The sequence below is a fragment of the Ranitomeya variabilis genome, chromosome 1, assembly GCF_051348905.1.
Source record: "Ranitomeya variabilis isolate aRanVar5 chromosome 1, aRanVar5.hap1, whole genome shotgun sequence".
Classification (NCBI taxonomy): domain Eukaryota; kingdom Metazoa; phylum Chordata; class Amphibia; order Anura; family Dendrobatidae; genus Ranitomeya; species Ranitomeya variabilis.
The window spans coordinates 43955335-43975406 of record NC_135232.1 but is presented as its reverse complement, the minus strand read 5'-3'; the positions used below and the strand labels follow the sequence as shown (position 1 = coordinate 43975406).

At 43.1% G+C, this 20072-nt stretch overlaps 1 protein-coding gene across 1 annotated transcript in view; it reads right to left on the bottom strand.

Annotated features, from left to right (window-relative positions):
• Positions 1-20072, bottom strand: part of LOC143793483 (O-acyltransferase like protein-like) — a 135282-nt gene that overhangs the window by 66458 nt on the left and 48752 nt on the right. The gene's annotated exons all lie outside the window — the stretch shown is intronic.

The following is a 20072-nucleotide window of genomic DNA, read 5'->3' as shown; positions in this document are numbered from 1 at the left end:
AAGACTTACAGCAGAGACCGGCAGGACAGCTGAACTACAAGTTACCTGTCTGCCCTAATACCCAGCAGGCACAGTGACACATAGAGCCCGGGTCATGATAGAGACCCTATAAAAAGGCCCGAGTCACCTGTCATACGGGTTTGTGTCCTATCCTATATGGGGGACAGAGAGAACTGTGAGGACCTTATCAGAAGCCATAGGCAGTAAGGGACTACAACACCACCACGCTTTAAGGAAGGATTTCATCTCCACCTGGTAAAGGGGACTCTGGATTCGCTTCCAAGCCGGCCGGACCCTGCCTGTCCTGTGATCTGGTACCCTGGACTGAAAAAAGCCACGGTGGCGAAACGTATGTTAGAGCTGGTGTCCTTGGGAGTCACGGATTACTAATACATTGGTATTTATACCCTTTTGCACATTACTTATGCACTTTATGCAGTCCTGACAGACTGATTGCTAGACTTTCACTTTATATGATTTTTTTGAGGATTATTTAGCCAATTATATTTGTATATAATATGGGATCTGTGTTCCTAATGATGTATATGTACTATGATACATATGGTGATGTTTGTTGTCAGTTTCTCCTGGTTTTTAATTTCATTCAATAAAATTATTTTAACCCCTTTACCCCCAAGGGTGGTTTGCACGTTAATGACGGGGCCAATTTTTACAATTCTGACCACTGTCCATTTATGAGGTTATAACTCTGGAACGCTTCAACGGATCCCGGTGATTCTGACATTGTTTTCTCGTGACATATTGTACTTCATGATAGTGGTAACATTTCTTTGATAATACCTGCATTTATTTGTGAATTTATTGAAATTTGGTGAAAATTTTGAAAATTTTGCAATTTTCCAACTTTGAATTTTTATGCAATTAAATCACAGAGATATGTCACACAAAATACTTAATAAGTAACATTTCCCACATGTCTACTTTACATCAGCAAATTTGGAAACAAAATTTTTTTTGTTAAGGATTTATAAGGGTTAAAATTTCACCAGCAATTTCTCATTTTTACAACACCATTTTTTTAGGGACCACTGTTGTGAATTCCGTTTTCGGACTCCCTCCTGTGGTCATGAATGGTACTTTGGTTAATTCTGCTCTTGGACTTTCTCTGGTGGCTTTGAGCGGAACTGCTGGTCACTGAGGTTGGCTTCCTCAGCTGCCCTCGTTTATTGTCATGCTGGCTTCCCTATTTAACTCCACTCAGATCGTTACTTCTTGCCAGCTGTCAATGTCTCAGTATTGGTTCAGATCTCTCTTGGACTTCTCTGATGACCTGTCTACTCCAGCAGAAGCTAAGTCCCTGATAGTTCATTTGTTGTTACTGCTTTCTGAATATATTTCTTATTACTGCTACATTCTAGTCCAGCTTGCTATCATGATATTTCCTTGCTAGCTGGAAGCTCTGGGGGTGCAGAGTTGCACCTCCACACCGTGAGTCGGTGTGGAGGTCTTTTTGCATATTCTGCGTGGCTTTTGTAGTTTTTTGTGCTGACCGCATAGTTCCCTTTTCTATCCTCTGACTATTTAGTGAAGACTGGCCTCCTTTGCTAAAACCTGTTTCATTCCTGTGTTTGTGACTTTCCTCTTAACTCACAGTCAATATATGTGGGGGCTGCCTTTTCCTTTGGGGAATTTCTCTGAGGCAAGGTAAGGCTTCTATTTCTCTCTTTAAGGGGTAGTAAGCTCTTAGGCTGTGCAGAGGCGTCTAGGGAGAGTTAGGTACGCTCCACGGCTATCTCTAGTGTTTGTGATAGGAGTAGGGTTTGCGGTCAGCAGAGTTCCCACTTCCCCAGAGCTTGTCCCTGTTTCTAGTTTAACCATCAGGTCATTCCGGGTGCTCCTAACCACCAGGTCCATAACAGTACAGCTGGCCCACAAAGTGTTAATGCATCTCAAAAGAGGGATAAGAGAAGTTCTGAACCCATTTTTTTTTTTCTTTGCAGTGTGTTTTGTTTCTCTTTTCCCCTTAACCTCTGGGTGGTTCAGGACTCAGGTGTAGATATGGACATTCAGGGTCTGTCCTCCTGTGTGGATCAACTCGCTGCAAGGGTGCAAAGCATTCAAGATTGTGATTGTGCTATACATTTGATTCCTGGTAGTAAGTTTCCTAAGGGCCGACTTTTCAATTTATCTGTGCCAGAACACGCCGCGATGCGGAGTTATATAAAGGAGTCCTTGGAGAAAGGGCATATTCGTCCGTCTTCATCACCGTTGGGAGCAGGGTTCTTTTTTGTGGCCAAGAAGGATGGTTCTCTGAGACCCTGTATAGATTACCGCCTTCTCAATAAAATCACGGTCAAATTTCAGTACCCTTTGCCTCTGCTGTCTGATTTGTTTGCTCGGATTAAGGGGGCTAGTTGGTTCACCAAGATAGATCTTCGAGGGGCGTATAACCTTGTGCGTATTAAACAGGGCGATGAATGGAAAACAGCATTTAATACGCCCGAGGGCCATTTTGAGTACCTCGTGATGCCATTCGGGCTTTCTAATGCTCCATCTGTATTTCAGTCCTTTATGCATGACATCTTCCGAAAGTATCTGGATAGATTCATGATTGTATATTTGGATGATATTTTGGTCTTTTCGGATGATTGGGAGTGTCATGTGAAGCAGGTCAGAATGGTATTCCAGGTCCTTCGTGCTTATTCCTTGTTTGTGAAGGGGTCTAAATGTCTCTTCGGAGTTCAGAAGGTTTCCTTTTTGGGCTTCATTTTTTCCCCTTCTACTATCGAGATGGATCCTGTTAAAGTTCAGGCCATTTATGATTGGACTCAACCTACATCTGTGAAGAGTCTTCAGAAATTCCTGGGCTTTGCTAATTTTTACCGTCGCTTCATCGCTAATTTTTCTAGTGTGGTTAAACCTTTGACTGATTTGACAAAGAAAGGTGCTGATGTGGTGAATTGGTCCTCTGCGGCCGTTGAGGCTTTTCAGGAGCTGAAACGTCGTTTTTCTTCGGCCCCTGTGTTGTGTCAGCCAGATGTTTCGCTCCCTTTTCAGGTCGAGGTTGATGCTTCTGAGATTGGAGCAGGGCCTGTTTTGTCTCAAAGAAGTTCTGATGGCTCTGCGATGAAACCTTGTGCCTTCTTTTCTAGAAAATTTTCGCCTGCTGAGCGTAATTATGATGCTGGCAATCGGGAGCTGCTTGCTATGAAGTGGGCATTCGAGGAGTGGCGACATTGGCTTGAGGGAGCCAAGCACCGCGTGGTGGTCTTGACGGATCACAAGAATCTGACTTATCTCGAGTCTGCCAAGCGGTTGAATCCTAGGCAGGCTCGATGGTCGCTGTTTTTCTACCGTTTCGATTTTGTGGTCTCATACCTTCCAGGTTCTAAGAATGTTAAGGTGGATGCCCTTTCTAGGAGTTTTGTGCCTGATTCTCTGGGTGTCTCTGAGCCGGCTGGTATTCTCAAAGAGGGGGTAATTCTGTCTGCCATCTCCCCTGATTTGCGGCGGGTGCTGCAGGAGTTTCAGGCTGATAGACCTGACCGTTGTCCAGCAGAGAAACTGTTTGTCCCTGATAGATGGACTAGCAGAGTTATTTCTGAGGTTCATTGCTCGGTGTTGGCTGGTCATCCTGGGATTTTTGGTACCAGATATTTGGTGGCTAGGTCCTTTTGGTGGCCTTCCTTGTCGCGGGATGTGCGTTCTTTTGTGCAGTCCTGTGGGACCTGTGCTCGGGCTAAGCCCTGCTGTTCTCGTGCCAGTGGGTTGCTTTTGCCCTTGCCTGTCCCGAAAAGGCCTTGGACGCATATTTCCATGGATTTTATTTCAGATCTTCCTGCCTCTCAAAGGATGTCTGTCATCTGGGTGGTTTGTGATCGCTTCTCTAAGATGGTCCATTTGGTACCCTTGCCTAAATTACCTTCCTCCTCTGATTTGGTGCCATTATTTTTTCAGCATGTGGATCGTTTGCATGGCATTCCGGAGAACATTGTGTCGGACAGAGGTTCCCAGTTTGTCTCTAGGTTTTGGCGGTCCTTTTGTGCTAAGATGGGCATTGATTTGTCTTTTTCTTCGGCTTTCCATCCTCTGACAAATGGCCAAACCGAACAAACCAACCAGACTTTGGAAACCTATCTGAGATGCTTTGTTTCTGCTGATCAGGATGATTGGGTGACCTTCTTGCCATTGGCTGAGTTCGCCCTTAATAATCGGGCTAGTTCGGCTACTTTGGTTTCGCCTTTTTTTTGCAATTCTGGTTTTCATCCTCGTTTTTCTTCAGGGCAGGTTGAGCCTTCTGACTGTCCTGGTGTGGATTCTGTGGTGGACAGGTTGCAGCAAATTTGGACTCACGTAGTGGACAATCTGATGTTGTCCCAGGAGAAGGCTCAACGTTTCGCTAACCGCCGTCGTTGTGTTGGTCCCAGACTTCGTGTTGGGGATTTGGTTTGGTTGTCTTCTCGTTATGTTCCTATGAAGGTTTCTTCTCCTAACTTTAAGCCTCGTTTCATTGGTCCTTATAAAATTTCTGAAATTCTCAACCCTGTGTCATTTCGTTTGGTCCTTCCAGCTTATTTTGCCATCCATAATGTGTTCCATAGGTCATTGTTGCGGAGGTACGTGGCACCTATGGTTCCCTTCGTTGATCCTCCTGCTCCGGTGTTGGTTAAGGGGGAGTTGGAGTATGTGGTGGAAAAAAATTTGGATTCTCGTATTTCAAGACGGAAGCTTCAGTACCTGGTTAAATGGAAGGGCTATGGTCAGGAGGATAATTCCTGGGTTGTTGCCTCAGATGTCCATGCTGCCGATTTAGTTCGTGCCTTTCATTTGGCTCGTCCTGATCGGCCTGGGGGCCCTGGTGAGGGTTCGGTGACCCCTCCTCAAGGGGGGGTACTGTTGTGAATTCCGTTTTCGGACTCCCTCCTGTATTCATGAATGGTACTTTGGTTAATTCTGCTCTTGGACTCTCTCTGGTGGCTTTGAGCGGAACTGCTGGTCACTGAGGTTGGCTTCCTCAGCTGCCCTCGTTTATTGTCATGCTGGCTTCCCTATTTAACTCCACTCAGATCGTTACTTCTTGCCAGCTGTCAATGTCTCAGTATTGGTTCAGATCTCTCTTGGACTTCTCTGATGACCTGTCTACTCCAGCAGAAGCTAAGTCCCTGATAGTTCATTTGTTGTTACTGCTTTCTGAATATATTTCTTATTACTGCTAAATTCTAGTCCAGCTTGCTATCATGATATTTCCTTGCTAGCTGGAAGCTCTGGGGGTGCAGAGTTGCACCTCCACACCGTGAGTCGGTGTGGAGGTCTTTTTGCATATTCTGCGTGGCTTTTGTAGTTTTTTGTGCTGACCGCATAGTTCCCTTTTCTATCCTCTGACTATTTAGTGAAGACTGGCCTCCTTTGCTAAAACCTGTTTCATTCCTGTGTTTGTGACTTTCCTCTTAACTCACAGTCAATATATGTGGGGGCTACCTTTTCCTTTGGGGAATTTCTCTAAGGCAAGGTAAGGCTTCTATTTCTCTCTTTAAGGGGTAGTTAGCTCTTAGGCTGTGCAGAGGCGTCTAGGGAGAGTTAGGTACGCTCCACGGCTATCTCTAGTGTTTGTGATAGGAGTAGGGTTTGCGGTCAGCAGAGTTCCCACTTCCCCAGAGCTTGTCCCTGTTTCTAGTTTAACCATCAGGTCATTCCGGGTGCTCCTAACCACCAGGTCCATAACAGACCACATCTCATTTGAAGTCATTTTGAGGGGTCTATATGATAGAAAATAACCAAGTGTGACACCATTCTAAAAACTGCACCCCTTAAGGTGCTCAAAACCACATTCAAGAAGTTTATTAACCCTTCAGGTGTTTCACAGGAATTTTTGGAATGTTTAAATAAAAATGAATATATAACTTTTTTTCACAAAAAATTTACTTCAGCTCCAATTTGTTTTATTTTACCAAGGGTAACAGGAGAAAATGGACCCCAAAAGTTGTTGTACAATTTGTCCTGAGTACACTGATACCCCATATGTGGGGGTAAACCACTGTTTGGGCGCATGGCAGAGCTCGGAAGCGAAGGAGAGCCATTTTGGAAAGTAGACCCCCTAAGGAACGTATCTAGATGTGTGGTGAGCACTTTGACGCATTAAGTGATTCACAGAAGTTTATAATGCAGAGCCATAAAAATAAAAAATCATATTTTTTCACAAAAATTATCTTTTCGCCCCCAATTTTTTATTTTCCCAAGGGTAAGAGAAGAAATTGGACCCCAAATGTTGTTGTACAATTTGTCCTGAGTACGCTGACACCCCATATGTGGGAGTAAACCACTGTTTGGGCGCAAGCGAGAGCTCGGAAGGGAAGGAGCGCCGTTTGACTTTTCAATGCAAAATTGACTGGAATTGAGATGGGACGCCATGTTGCGTTTGGAGAGCCACTGATGTGCCTAAACAATGAAATCCCCCTCAAGTGACTGCATTTTGGAAAGTAGTCCCCCTAAGGAACTTATCTAGGTGTGTGGTGAGCACTTTGACCCACCAAGTGCTTCACAGAAGTTTATAATGCAGAGCCTTAAAAATAAAAAACATTGAAACACCCCACAAGTGACACCATTTTGGAAAGTAGACCCGACAAGGAACTCATCTAGATGTGTTGTGAGAGCTTTGAACCCCCAAGTGTTTCACTACAGTTGATAACGCAGAGCCGTGAAAATAAAAATTATTTTTTATTCCCACAAAAATTATTTTTTAGCCCCCAGTTTTGTATTTTCCCAAGGGTAACAGGAGAAATTGGACCCCAAAAGTTGTTGTCCAATTTGTCCCTAGTACGCTGATACCCAATATGTGGGGGGGAACTACCGTGTGGGTGCATGGCAGAGCTCGAAAGGGAAGGAGCGCCATTTGGAATGCAGACTTAGATGGATTGGTCTGCAGGCGTCACGTTGCATTTGCAGAGCCCCTGATATAACTAAACAGTAGAAACCCCCCCACAAGTAACCCCATATTGGAAACTAGACCCTCCATGGAACTTATCTAGATGTGTTGTGAGAACTTAGAACCCCCAAGTTTTTCACTACAGTTTATAACGCAGAGCCATGAAAATAAAAAATCCTTTTTTTCCACAAAAATTATTTTTTAGCCCCCAGTTTTGTATTTTTCCAAGGGTAACAGTTGAAATTGAACCCCAAAGGTTGTTGTCCAATTTGTCCTGCGTACGCCGATACCCAATATGTGGGGGGGAACCACCGTTTGGGCTCATGGCAGAGCTCGGAAGGGAAGGAGCGCCATTTGGAATGCAGACTTAGATAGATGGAATGGTCTGCAGGCATCACATTGCGTTTGCAGAGTCCCTTATGTACCTAAACAGTAGAAACCCCCCATAAGTGACCCATATTAGAAACTAGACCCCCAAGGAACTTACCTAGATGTGTTGTAAGAACTTTGAACCCCCAAGTGTTTCACTACAGTTTATAACGCAGAGCTGTGAAAATAAAAAATCTTTTTTTTCCACAAAAATTATTTTTTAGCCCCCAGTTTTGTATTTTCCCAAGGGTAACAGGAGAAATTGGACCCCAAAAGTTGTTGTCCAATGTATCCTGAGTACGCTGATACCCCATATGTTGGGGTAAACCCCTGATTGGGAGAGCTCTGTTTTGCTTTTTCAACGCAGAATTGGCTGGAATTGAGATCGGACGCCATGTCGCGTTTGGAGAGCCCCTGATGTGCCTAAACAGTGGAAACTCCCCAATTATAACTGAAACCCTAATCCAAACACACCCCTAACCCTAATCTCAACAGTAATCCTAACCACACTCCTAACCCTGACACACCCCTAACCCTAATCCCAACCCTATTCCCAACCGTAAATGTAATCCAAACCCTTACTTTAGCCCCAACCCTAACCCTAACTTTAGCCCCAACCCTAACTGTAGCCCTAACCCTAGCCCCAACCCTAACCCTAGCCCAAGCCCTAACCCTAGTCCTAACCCTAGCCCTAACGGGAAAATGGAAATAAATACATTTTTTTATTTTTTTATTTTTCCCTAACTAAGGGGGTGATGAAGGGGGGTTTGATTTACTATTTATAGCGGGTTTTCTAGCGGATTTTTATGATTGGCAGCCGTCACACACTAAAAGATGCTTTTTATTGCAAAAAATAGTTTTTGCATTACCACATTTTGAGAGCTATAATTTTTCCATATTTTGGTCCACAGAGTCATGTGAGGTCTTGTTTTTTGCGGGATGAGTTGACGTTTTTATTGGTAACATTTTCGGGCACGTGACATTTTTTGATCGCTTTTTATTCCGATTTTTGTGAGGCAGAATGACCAAAAACCAGCTATTCAGGAATTTCTTTTGGGGGGAAGGTGTTTATACCATTCCACGTTTGGTAAAATGGATAAAGCAGTTTTATTCTTCGGGTCAGCTTTATTCTGAGGACTATTACTTTTTTATTTTTTCGCTGATGATGCTGTATGGTGGCTCGTTTTTTGTAGGATAAGATGATGTTTTCAGCGGTACCATGGTTATTTATATCCGTCTTTTTGATCGCGTGTTATTCCACTTTATGTTCGGCGGTATGATAATAAAGCGTTATTTTTTGCCTCGTTTTTTTTTTACGGTGTTCACTGAAGGGGTTAACTAGTGGGACAGTTTTATAGGTCGGGTCGTTACGGACGCGGCGATACTAAATATGTGTACTTTTATTGTTTTGGTTTTTTTAGATAAAGGAATGTATTTTTTGGAACAATATATATTTTTTATTATTTATTTAGGAATTTTTTTCTTTATTTTTTTTACACATGTAAATGTTTTTTTTTTAACTTTTTTACTTTGCTCCGGGGGGGACATCACAGTAAAGTGACAGATCGCTGATCTGACACTTTGCTGTGCACTGTGCTAGATCAGCGATCTGACGTGCACAGCTCCAGGCTTACAGGCGCCTGCTCTGAGTAGGCGCTTGTAAGCCACCTCCCTGCAGGACCCGGATGCAGCCCTGCGGCCATTTTGTATCCGGGCCTGCTGCAGGGAGGAGGAGGTAAGAGACCCTCAGAGCAATGCGATCACATCGCATTGCTCCGAGGGTCTCAGGGAAGCACACCCCCTCCCTGCGCGATGCTTCCCTATACCGCTGGAACACTGCGATCATGTTTGATCGCAGTGTTACGGGGGTTAATGTGCCAGCGGCGGTCCATGACCGCTCCTGGCACATAGTGCCGGATGTCAGCTGCCATAGTCAGCTGACACCCGGCCGCGATCTGCCGCGCTCCCCCCGTGAGCGTGGCTGATCGCGCTGGACGTACTATTCCATCCTTGGGAAGTAGGGCCCACCCCACATGGATGGAATAGTACGTCCAATGGCAGAAAGGGGTTAAAGTATTTGTTATTTGGATTTTGAATGTTCACTTTTGAGTAGGTTTTATTGCTTGCTTGGTTTCATTGAGGGTGGGGAAGGGGTGGGTATTTTTATTGCCTGAAAAGGTATTTTTGGTCCATTTCCTTTTAGCAGTTACTTTTAATAAAGTGGGAGTTGGTTCTGATTAATATAATATTAATAATAATAATTATATAAAGCTTATAACAAATTTATATTGTATATTTATATATCTACCTATTTACATATTAGGTCACTTTTACCTGTATCTTATTGGGAGATAACATTTTAAAGTAATAGGTTGGTAAAATATATAACAAGTTTCTATGTCATAATAACCTATACAATATCACATTGTGGTGGGACCTTGTCTTACCTTCAATCACTTTTTTATAATACCGCTGGACACCATGAGTCATCTCACCTCTAAATTGCCAATGGCTAAATCATCTGGTTCTTCTAGAGCTCAAAAACAAAATAAGGACCCACGGGCTAATCGTGTTTCTTCAAGTGACTCGGTTAATTTGCTGAGTCCAGTTAAGTCTTGTTCTCCTATTGAGAGAGAGCTCTCACAGTCCTCTGTCAAGGCCCTTTCTCATTCCGCATCCACGCCTAAAGCTTGCTTAGCAGAGCTCGGTGTGGAACTTCCCTCTTCACTCATTCCTACTGAGACCATGGACCTCTCTTCCTCTTCAAAGAGGAAGGGTCCCTCGAGTTGGAGGGGAACGCAGTCCTCCATTACCAATTCTTCGGAAGAGGACTCTATTAATTACTCTCCCAATCCTAGTCCAAAAAGGTCCAAACCAAGGACCGAGAAACCATCTGTGTCTTCCCTGTCTTCTTGTACCTTTCTTGATGCAACGTCGCTTGAGGCGTGTATGGATACTCTGGTTGATAAACTTAGCACCAGATTGCATCTTGATATGGACAACCAGACGAAAATATTTCAGGAGACTCTAGTTTTTCACTTCTCGGTTCGATAACCATGAAGTCAGACTGGGAGAATTGGAAAAGACACATGCACTGTCCCTAAAGGAACAGTCTGACTCTAAATCCGAGATTCGACAGTTGAAGCTTAAGTTGGCAGATCTAGAGGACAGATCCCGTCATAACAACATTAAAATTAGAGGTATATCTGAAGATATCTCTCCCATTAAGCTCCCTGAGTTTGTTAAGGGGATTTTTAGGAGGATGATTCCCAATCTTTCGGATACGGATCTCATTATAGATCGTATCCAACGTCTTCCTAAGCCTCCTTCTGTCCCTGAAGACCCCCATAGAGATGTTATCATGAAAATTCACTTTTATCATATTAAAGAGAAAATACAAAGCCTGGTCAAAATTAAAGGAGGAATCCCAGAACCCTATTACCATCTTAAGTTGTTTGCTGACCTGTCCAAAGCGACTATTGAGGGTCGGAGGCACTTTAGATCACTCACCTCCATGCTGAGAGAGAAAGGCCTTCCTTACAAGTGGGGTTTTGCTCTGAGGCTCATCTTTAATTATAGGGGAAAAATGCAGTTTTTCTTACACCTGAGGAGGGTCTCCTATTTTTGAAATCTCACAGTGTTATTTCTTCTGTTCCTGCTTCCAAAGGTCCAGGCCATGTCACTTGAGCTCAATTTGTCATTTTTTGATTTGCGTACCTGGGTTTTCTAATATTGTATGATATTGTGCTACTATTATTTATTTGTTCAATCTTAAATATTTGTTATTGGTACTAATGAGGGTCTCCTTGGCCTTGCGCTGCACGGACTTTTTCCCCCGGTACAAGGAGAGCCATTTTCTTGGTTTCCCTCTAATGCTCTAGTACTGTAAAGTTTAAAGATTGTACTTTTCTTTGTCTATTTAGTCTTGGTAGTAATTTCTTTTTCTTGTTACTTTCCAGCCGGTGATTGCCTACTAATGCCAATTTTTCCTTTCTTTTTTCTCTCATGGTGCTTACTTTGGTTACCTATAATGTGAGGGGTCTTAATAGCCCGAATAGACGTTTTTCCTTTCAGAGGGAAATTAATAAATCTGTTGCGGATGTCGTGTGCCTGCAAGAGACTAAATTTAAGATACATAATCATCCTGCATTTGCCCTAAAACATTACCCACATGTTTTTTAAGCCTCGGGTCCCTCTAAAGGGACAGGCGTTATGACCCTGATCAGAGACTCCTAGTCGTTTGAACTATTGGAGGAATTGGTTGATGTGAATGGTCATTTTCATGTCCTTGTTTGCAAGTTAAATTCCCAAATTCACAAAATTGTAAATATTTATGCTCCTAATAAGGGTCAAATTAATTTTTTAGATAAGTTGCTGAAAAAATTTGAACCACTTAAAAAAGGCATTCTTTTACTTTTAGGAGACTTTAATTTGGTCCCTGATAATATACGTGATGCCTCATCCTCAAATAGGCTTAACTTCCCCTCCGTAAATAATTGGCTTTTTACTCATGTACTTTATGACATCTTTAGATGTTTAAACTCCACTTCAAGGGAATACACATATTTTTCTGACTCCCATTTGTCATGTTCTCGTATTGATCTGATATTATCAGATGTGTTCTCCCTCCCTAGATTTTCCTCTATATCCATTGGTAATAAATCCATTTCGGGTCATGCCCCTGTCATTGCCAAATTGATTGAAGGTCACTCTATCAATAATCAACCATTGTGGAAGTGTAATGCTTCTATTTTTCAAAATCCTACATACCATGAGGAAATTTCTAGATCTCGTAACCTTTATTTTTCTGAGAATGTGTATGACCCTTCCAAGCCATTCCTCCAGTGTAACGCGCACAAGGCGGTTCTACGTGGCGCTATCATTCATATTTCCTCCCGTATTAAAAATTTTAACCACCAAAAGATTAAACGTTTACAAGCCTTGATTAAAGTGAAGGAGTTGGAGCTGGCATTGGCCAGTAGCCCAACCCCTTGTTCCAAAAGTTGGACTGATTTATCCCATCTTAGGAATGAATTGAGGGCCATAATTGTTTCCTTTTATGACTCTGCGGTCAAACAATCAAAACTCAATCATTATATGTCCCTTAACAAGCCCACTCGTTTTATGTTCAATAGAATTAAAAAGGTTAGAATACGTAACCGAATCGACAAGATCATTTCTCCTAAGGGCATTTCTCTCACCCACCCACAGGACATTGCAAATGAATTTGCACAATATTTCAATCAATTATATAATTTGCGGTCTGATCCCTCTCTACCCATTCCAGGTGCGAGATCTATCGATGACTTTTGGTCTTCTGTCAATCTTCCACAACTTGATTCCATGGATGCAGACTTTTTGGCTGCTCCTTTTACTGCAGAAGAGATTAGCGACACAATAAAACAAGTGAAATCTTATAAGGCCCCGGGTCCTGATGGTTATAGCAATAATTATTATAAATCATTCCGTGAAATTCTTGTCCCCCATTTAGTTCAAATTTTCAATGCCGCTGCGTCCATTGGTTCTTTCCCTAGGGAAAATTTGGATGCCACAATTATACTTATTCCCAAGCCTCATACTAGTCCTGATTAAATACTTAATTACCGTCCCATTTCATTAATTAATACTGATCTCAAAATGTATTCCAAAGTCTTAGCTAACCGCCTTAACCTTATTTTGCCCAAATTAATTTCCACGGACCAGATTGGGATTTATTAAGCACCGGCAATCCATTGAAGGTACCAGGCGGCTGATAAATATTATTAAATTAATTAATTCCCGAAAAAATTAACTCCACTTTAATTTCCCTTGATGCAGAGAAAGCGTTTGATTGCTTAAATTGGACTTTTCTCAAATGTTCCCTACAAAAATTTGGCTTTGATTTGGACTTTATAAATAAAATTATGGCTTTATATTCCGATCCTCAGGCAAAAATTTATATTAATAATCACTTTTCTTCCCCATTTCCAATCTCTAATGGTACTCGGCAGGGTTGCCCCCTTTCTCCACTATTTTCTGCCCTTGTCATAGAGCCATTAGCCCAGCTCATTAGAGATAATCCCTCCATAGAGGGAGTTCGCATGGATCGTAAGGAATTTAAAATCAGTTTATATGCTGATGATATTCTCCTGTCCCTTACCAATCCTTGTCGTTCTATTCCACATTTGAAAACCCTTCTTAAAAAATTTTCATTTTTTTCATATTTTAAAATAAATGAGTCCAAGTCGAACATTTTTCAATTTAACCTCACTGATTCTCAAATCCGGAGTATAAAGGATATTTCACCCTGGGGTTGGGTGGAGAGGGATATTGTTTATTTGGGTCTGAGGTTTTCTAGAAACCTTAAAGGTACCTTCACATTAAGCGACGCTGCAGCGATAGCGACAACGATGCCGATCGCTGCAGCGTCGCTGTTTGGTCGCTGGAGAGCTGTCACACAGACCGCTCTCCAGCGACCAACGATGCCGAAGTCCCCGGGTAACCAGGGTAAACATCGGGCTGCTAAGCGCAGGGCCGCGCTTAGTAACCCGATGTTTACCCTGGTTACCAGCGTAAAATGTAAGAAAAACAAACAGCACATACTCACATTCGCGTCCCCCGGCGTCCGCTTCCCACACTGACTGAGTGCCGGCCCTAACAGCACAGCGGTGACGTCACCGCTGTGCTGTACTTTCACTTTCACTTTACGGCGCTCAGTCAGTGCAGGAAGCGGACGCCGGGGGATGCGAAGGTGAGTATGTACTGTTTGTTTTTTTTACATTTTACACTGGTAACCAGGGTAAACATCGGGTTACTAAGCGCGGCCCTTAACCCGATGTTTACCCTGGCTACCAGTGTAAAACATCGCTGGTATCGTTGCTTTTGGTGTCAAACACGACGATAAACGCCGGTCTGACGACCAAATAAAGTTCTGAACTTTGTTCAACGACCAGCGATATCACAGCAGGATCCTGATCGCTGCTGCGTGTCAAACTAAACGATATCGCTAGCCAGGACGCTGCAACGTCACGGATCGCTAGCGATATCGTTTAGTGTGAAGGTACCTTAACTCCTTGATTCCCAGCAATTTGGATTCTCTTATTGCTTCCATTTCTAAAGAGCTTAGATTTTATGATGATAAAGTATTATAGTGGTGGGGAAGGTGCCTTATTGTAAAATCAATAATTCTTCCCAAGATCCTCTATATCTTCAGGTCCCTTCCTTCACTTGTTTCTACTTCCTATTTGACCAGTTTGCAGGCACACCTCAATCTGTTTGTTTGGGGCTACAAGAGCGCTATGGCCTCTAGTCAACTGTAAAAACATAAATTGCGCAGGGGTATGGGTCTACCTAATGTTTCGGCCTATTATTTCTCTAATTTAATTAAACAGAGTCTATATTGGTGGTCTGCAGATCATACACCTTCATGGGTGGAATTGGAATTATATTTTAATAGAAATTCTCCACCTTGTAATATTATTATCAATTTATTCACCTCTAAGTCTTTGCTTCGGTCTGATCATCCGATATTTGTAGCTGTCCTTGTGGCATGGCGGAAATTTCTCAAAATGAAAAGCGGTTTCACTAGGATGGAACTTATGCTGAGACTTCCTCTCTCTTTTTTTGGCTACTGTTTTCTCGTTTGATCTGCATTCAAATTGGGCTGACTGGGGAATCTCTAAACTACATGACATCTTTGATGGTAACAAGTTTGTGTCATTTACCCACCTTAAAGATAGGTTTGGTGTTCCCTCATCGGCTTTTATGCAGTTTACTATTTTAAAGGATTTTTTGAGGCCACTGGTGACTGGTCGCCCTCCTTTATCGGAGCCGGCGATTAATATTTTATCTAACTCCGGTCATAGTATATTTTGGTCTACTCAATATATCTACCAGTGGTTTAATAACGATTTCAAAATTATAAAATCCCCATACATGAGCAAATGGGAATCTACTTTGAATCTTTCTGTAGCTCTAGATGATTGGGAACTGGCCATGTCCTTGACTTATTCTGCCACCATGTCCATGGCTCTTCATGAGTCTTATTTTAAGCTTACCTCTAGGTGGTATTATTATCTCGCTTAGCATTTATTAATCCTTCCAATTCCCCTCTCTGCTGGAGGGATTGTGGACGTTATGGTAGCCTTTCCCATTTGTTTTGGTTTTGTCCACGTATTAGACCTTTTTAGGATGAAATCTCTTCTCTTATTTCTATTATATTAAAACGTTCGGATTTTTCTCTGTCTCCTCAGTTGGCCCTGCTCTCGTTGAATGCAGATCAATTGACTCCACCTTTTAGGAAACTTGTTATACATCTGCTTTTAGTTTCTAAGAATGCTATTGCTTTTTTTTTTTAAATCTTCTAAAATACTCTGTTCACAAGAAATTATTGACAAACTGGCTTTGCATAAATCCTATGAACAAAAATTGGCATTACTGAATGGCTGCTTTCCTTCCTTTTTGAAAAAATGGTCTCGCTGGCTGGAAATATTTCCAAAAGAATTTAATGTATTTATTGTTTTGTTATTTTATTTTATTCTATTTTTACTTTTATGCTTCATGAATGTTTCATGCCATTGCATTTATGTTAACCTATGTCCTGTTTTGGTTGAAAATGTTAATAAAATTGTTTGGAAAAACATTTTGTTTCCTTGTGATTGTGACAACTGTGTTTGGGTCCCCTCACTTTTTCACAACGGGGCACAAGCCCTGCCAGTCACATAAGAAAACACCAGTATTATTGCAGATGGGGGCACAGCTATAGAATTTATACTGGACCCCCGAAGCTCCAAGATTCATGATACTTACCTTTACTAGATCCAGCAATAAGCACTACCTCGGCACCTGTCAGGTTTATCTGCTCCTCTGTGCATCAGGGTGTTCTGGCAACCTGGTGCACCCCCGAGACTTCACCTACTCGGGCCACGTAGCCCAGTTCAGCCTGTAAGATGCTGCCTGAGGATTTAGGTCATTGGCATCCACCACTGCAAATGATCAGCTCTCCACACCATAAATACTATGAACCGTGACCCAAGTCGCTGGGCTCTGCTGAATTGTCATTGCGTACGTCTGGACACTCCCAGCTCTGCTACTTTGCTGGACTCTTCTCCATAATCCACCGAACGCCTTCTAACATACTCAGCTGTGCTACATTGCCACAGTGTACCTGCTGACATACCCAGCTCTACTCGTTACTGGGTTATACTACATTGTCACTGTGCACCGCTAGACATTGCCAGCTCTACTACTTTGCTGGACTCTACTCCATAGCCACTAAGTACTTTCCGACATACTCAGCTCTGCTACATCATTGGGCTCTGCTACATTGTCACTGTGTACTTCTAGACATTACCAGTTCTGCTACTTTGCTGGACTATTCTCCATAGCCACCGAGTACTCAGCACTGCTACATCACTGGGCTCTTCTACATTGCTACATTATGCCTTATGACATACCCAACTCTACTCATCGCTGGGCTCTGCTACATTGTCACTGTGTACCTCTAAACATTCCCAGTTCTGCTACTTTGCTGGACTCTACTCCATAGCCACCTTGTACCTTCTGACATACTCAGCTCTGCTACATTATTGGGCTCTGCTACATTGTCACTATGCACCTCTAAACATTCCCAGTTCTGCTACTTTGCTGGACTATTCTCCATAGCCACTGAGTACTCCGCACTGCTACATCACTGGGCTCTGCTACAAATCCTGCTCTGCTTTGTCCCTACTGCTTCCTTCTCCAGTTGCCATCCCATAATTGCAACCTCCATAGTTCGCACTGGACCACCCTGCTGTAACCCCGTCATCAGTCTGTGCTGCTATACTACTGCTCTTCCGGCTCTGAATGTTTGGAGGAGCCACCTCACCAGGTCAGACATAGCAATACCCTTTTGGTAAAGCCCCATAAAGATGGCAGCCTAGGATGCTTAGATCACTTTCAGCAAATTACCATGCGTCTTCAGGTGCGAGGGGCCTGTTTCTTATTCTTGGTCATCCTGTGTGATTGGACATAAGACAGTGGCCCTAATTTTGCTGCATAAAGCGACAGCCCAAGTGAGGGGCCCAACTACTGCATTGAGCCCTAAGCTACACATCTGATGGTGCCTGCTGCCTTATAGCACAGTGCCAGGACCTATGCAGTGCTGGGGGATCTGTGCCCCCAATATTTGCACATGCACTAGTAGACATTGATCACCGGGGGTGCAGCTTCGCAGTCATCCCAGGTGTGGAGTGGGGAGGTCCGATGTGGTTGGGTACATACAAGAAATGGTGACTCAATACACGATGGGAGCCAAGAGAAAAACTAAACAGAATTTTAAAGTGGGGCTCGAAGCGTCGTGGTTTTGGCGGGATATCATTAAGCGCCCCCTACTGGAAGAGAATGCTAAAGAACTGCAATGTGTTAACCTAACTCAAGTCCACCATTACTAGAGTGGGCGTTATGAGTCCTTATGGGGGTTTTCTCTTGATGGACTATCCATTTCTTTGCATCACAAAAGCTAGTCTTGCAGCTCTCTGCCCTTTGCCCCTCCCGGCCTATTACCCCCATTGCTCAGCATAGAGATTTACTGGCTCTGCTGCTTTATATATGACTTTCTCCTAATTGATTTAATGAGTTATTGATTGTTTGCACTTTGTTACCTGTGCAGTCCCCGGATGAATCCGACTGATATTAATTCATATCACGGCCCGCAGCGCGTCTCAGGGGGACATTTGTTACCGTCATTAACCTGCTAATTCTACATCTCCTCCGCCTGTTCGCCACATTACACAGACCGGAGGAGGTTTTATGCGGCTCCTCAGAGGAATTCTCTGGTTCTTACAATTTATCTTACTCTTTGTTCAGTTCTTTTTGAACAGTCAGTGTCTATGGGGGTTATTCTGAGCCAAATCGGAATTTGCCCTTTCCGGCTTGCATAGTTTTTCATGCACGGAACAAACTAAGATGTAATTTTCCTATTGGAATCATCTCTTACTGATCAGAGAGCCAAAATGTTCTCTGTAGGTCCCAATACAAAAAAAAGGAAAAAAAAGCAACCCAAAACATTGCAGAGCCCCCAATAAAATCAATGGACGTGAAAGAGAGTCAACGCAAATTATCACTTTTCCACCAGTGATGGCCACCGGAACAAGGGACTTGTATTTCTTGTTCTCCCAGGTTGCAAAATCTCAACCAGGAGGATGAATTTCGCGCACCCTGCTGTTTTGTTCAATGTCTATGGCACTTATAAAGCTAAATGACTTGAACCTCTTCCTGACTGTGGCCTCGCAGCTTGGGAACAACCGAGGACGCCCATTCTGGTGATCAGTGAGGTCCAAAAGGTTGGACCATTACCAATCTATTTAGAAAGGTGATCATTTGCGGAGACCCCAATACACTATTAGCTGTCCTCTGTGCCCTGCAAGAACTGTGTCTGAGAAGCTTCATGAAAGAGTTTTCTGCAAATAAGACTTACATCACCAAGCACAATGCCAAGTTTCGGAAAGAGTGGGGTAAGGCCTGTCTCTTCAGGAATTGTCAGATGCCTGAAGAACTCTACATATTAGGATCCACCTACTGTAAAATTTGATTGTGGAAGATGGGGAATAGTATGGGTTTGTTCTTGTTTTTTTAGGGTTTAGCTACTTTTATCCAGTGAAAGGTAAATGCTACAGCATACCAAAACATATTACACTATTGATGATTCCAACGTTGTGAGAACAGTTTTGAGGAGGGCCCTTTTTCTATTCCCCATGACTCTGCCCAGTGCATCATAGAATCCTAGAATGTTAGAGTTGGAAGGGACCTCCAGGGACATCGTGTCCAACCCCCTGCTCAATGGAGGATTCACTAAACCATCTCAGACAGATGTCTGTCCAGCCTCTGCTTGAAGATTTCCATTGAAGGAGAACTCACCACCTCTCGTGGCAGCCTGTTCCACTCATTGATCACCCTCAAAGCAAAGTCCATAAAGAAATTAAGCCTAATTCATCAAAGCTTCTATGCCAGATTTCTGCATGAGGTTGGGCTAAAATTTTGGACCCTACAATGTTCTAACGCCATTTTAGTCTGGCTCTGGCAAAGTGGGTGAAGCTGGGATGGGGCGTGACAATCCCCGCTCACCAAATTCATGACGAGTGGCGACGTTCCTACTCCACAAATCTTACTCCAGTTCCCAACTGGAGTAGGATTTGTGGCGATGAGCACACAGAGGTGCACGCTGCTTGTCTGACAGTCCTGATTCATTATGAGGCATAATCAAGCGGGAGCCTCTGACTTTAACACTCCCACTCATCAAACACCAGTCTTGATGATTTGTGGCCAGGAGATGGCAAGTTTGGTGTGGAGGAACTAACATCTTGACCTCAACCCATCCAACACCTTTCTGATAAACTGGAACACAGATTGTGATCCCGGCCTCTCCCCAACATCAGGGTCGGACCTCACAAATATTCTTTATAATCTAGTGCATCCTCCCCATTAGAGAGGAGTCTTTGCACCCAGGAAAGAAGACTCCATCCCAAGTCAACCCCCATGTTTTTTGGAATGGGATGTCCAACAAGCTCATAAAAGTGCAGTGGTCAGATGTACATCCGGCTTTGGCTTGGAATTAGAGTTGAGCAAATATGTTCGGGAAGGATCGCCGAATCCGAATTTGCCATATTTGTACCATTTTTGTACCCTATTCATGCTGAATTTATATTTGACGATCGGTTACAAACATATTCGCTCAACTCTATACATATTGACTCCAATGACGTTCGGTGAATATTGCAAATACAATATTCGCCGGTGATCGGAATCCGAACCGAATTTTGGCAAAATTCGCTCAACTCTACCTGGAATCCATACTGGAAAT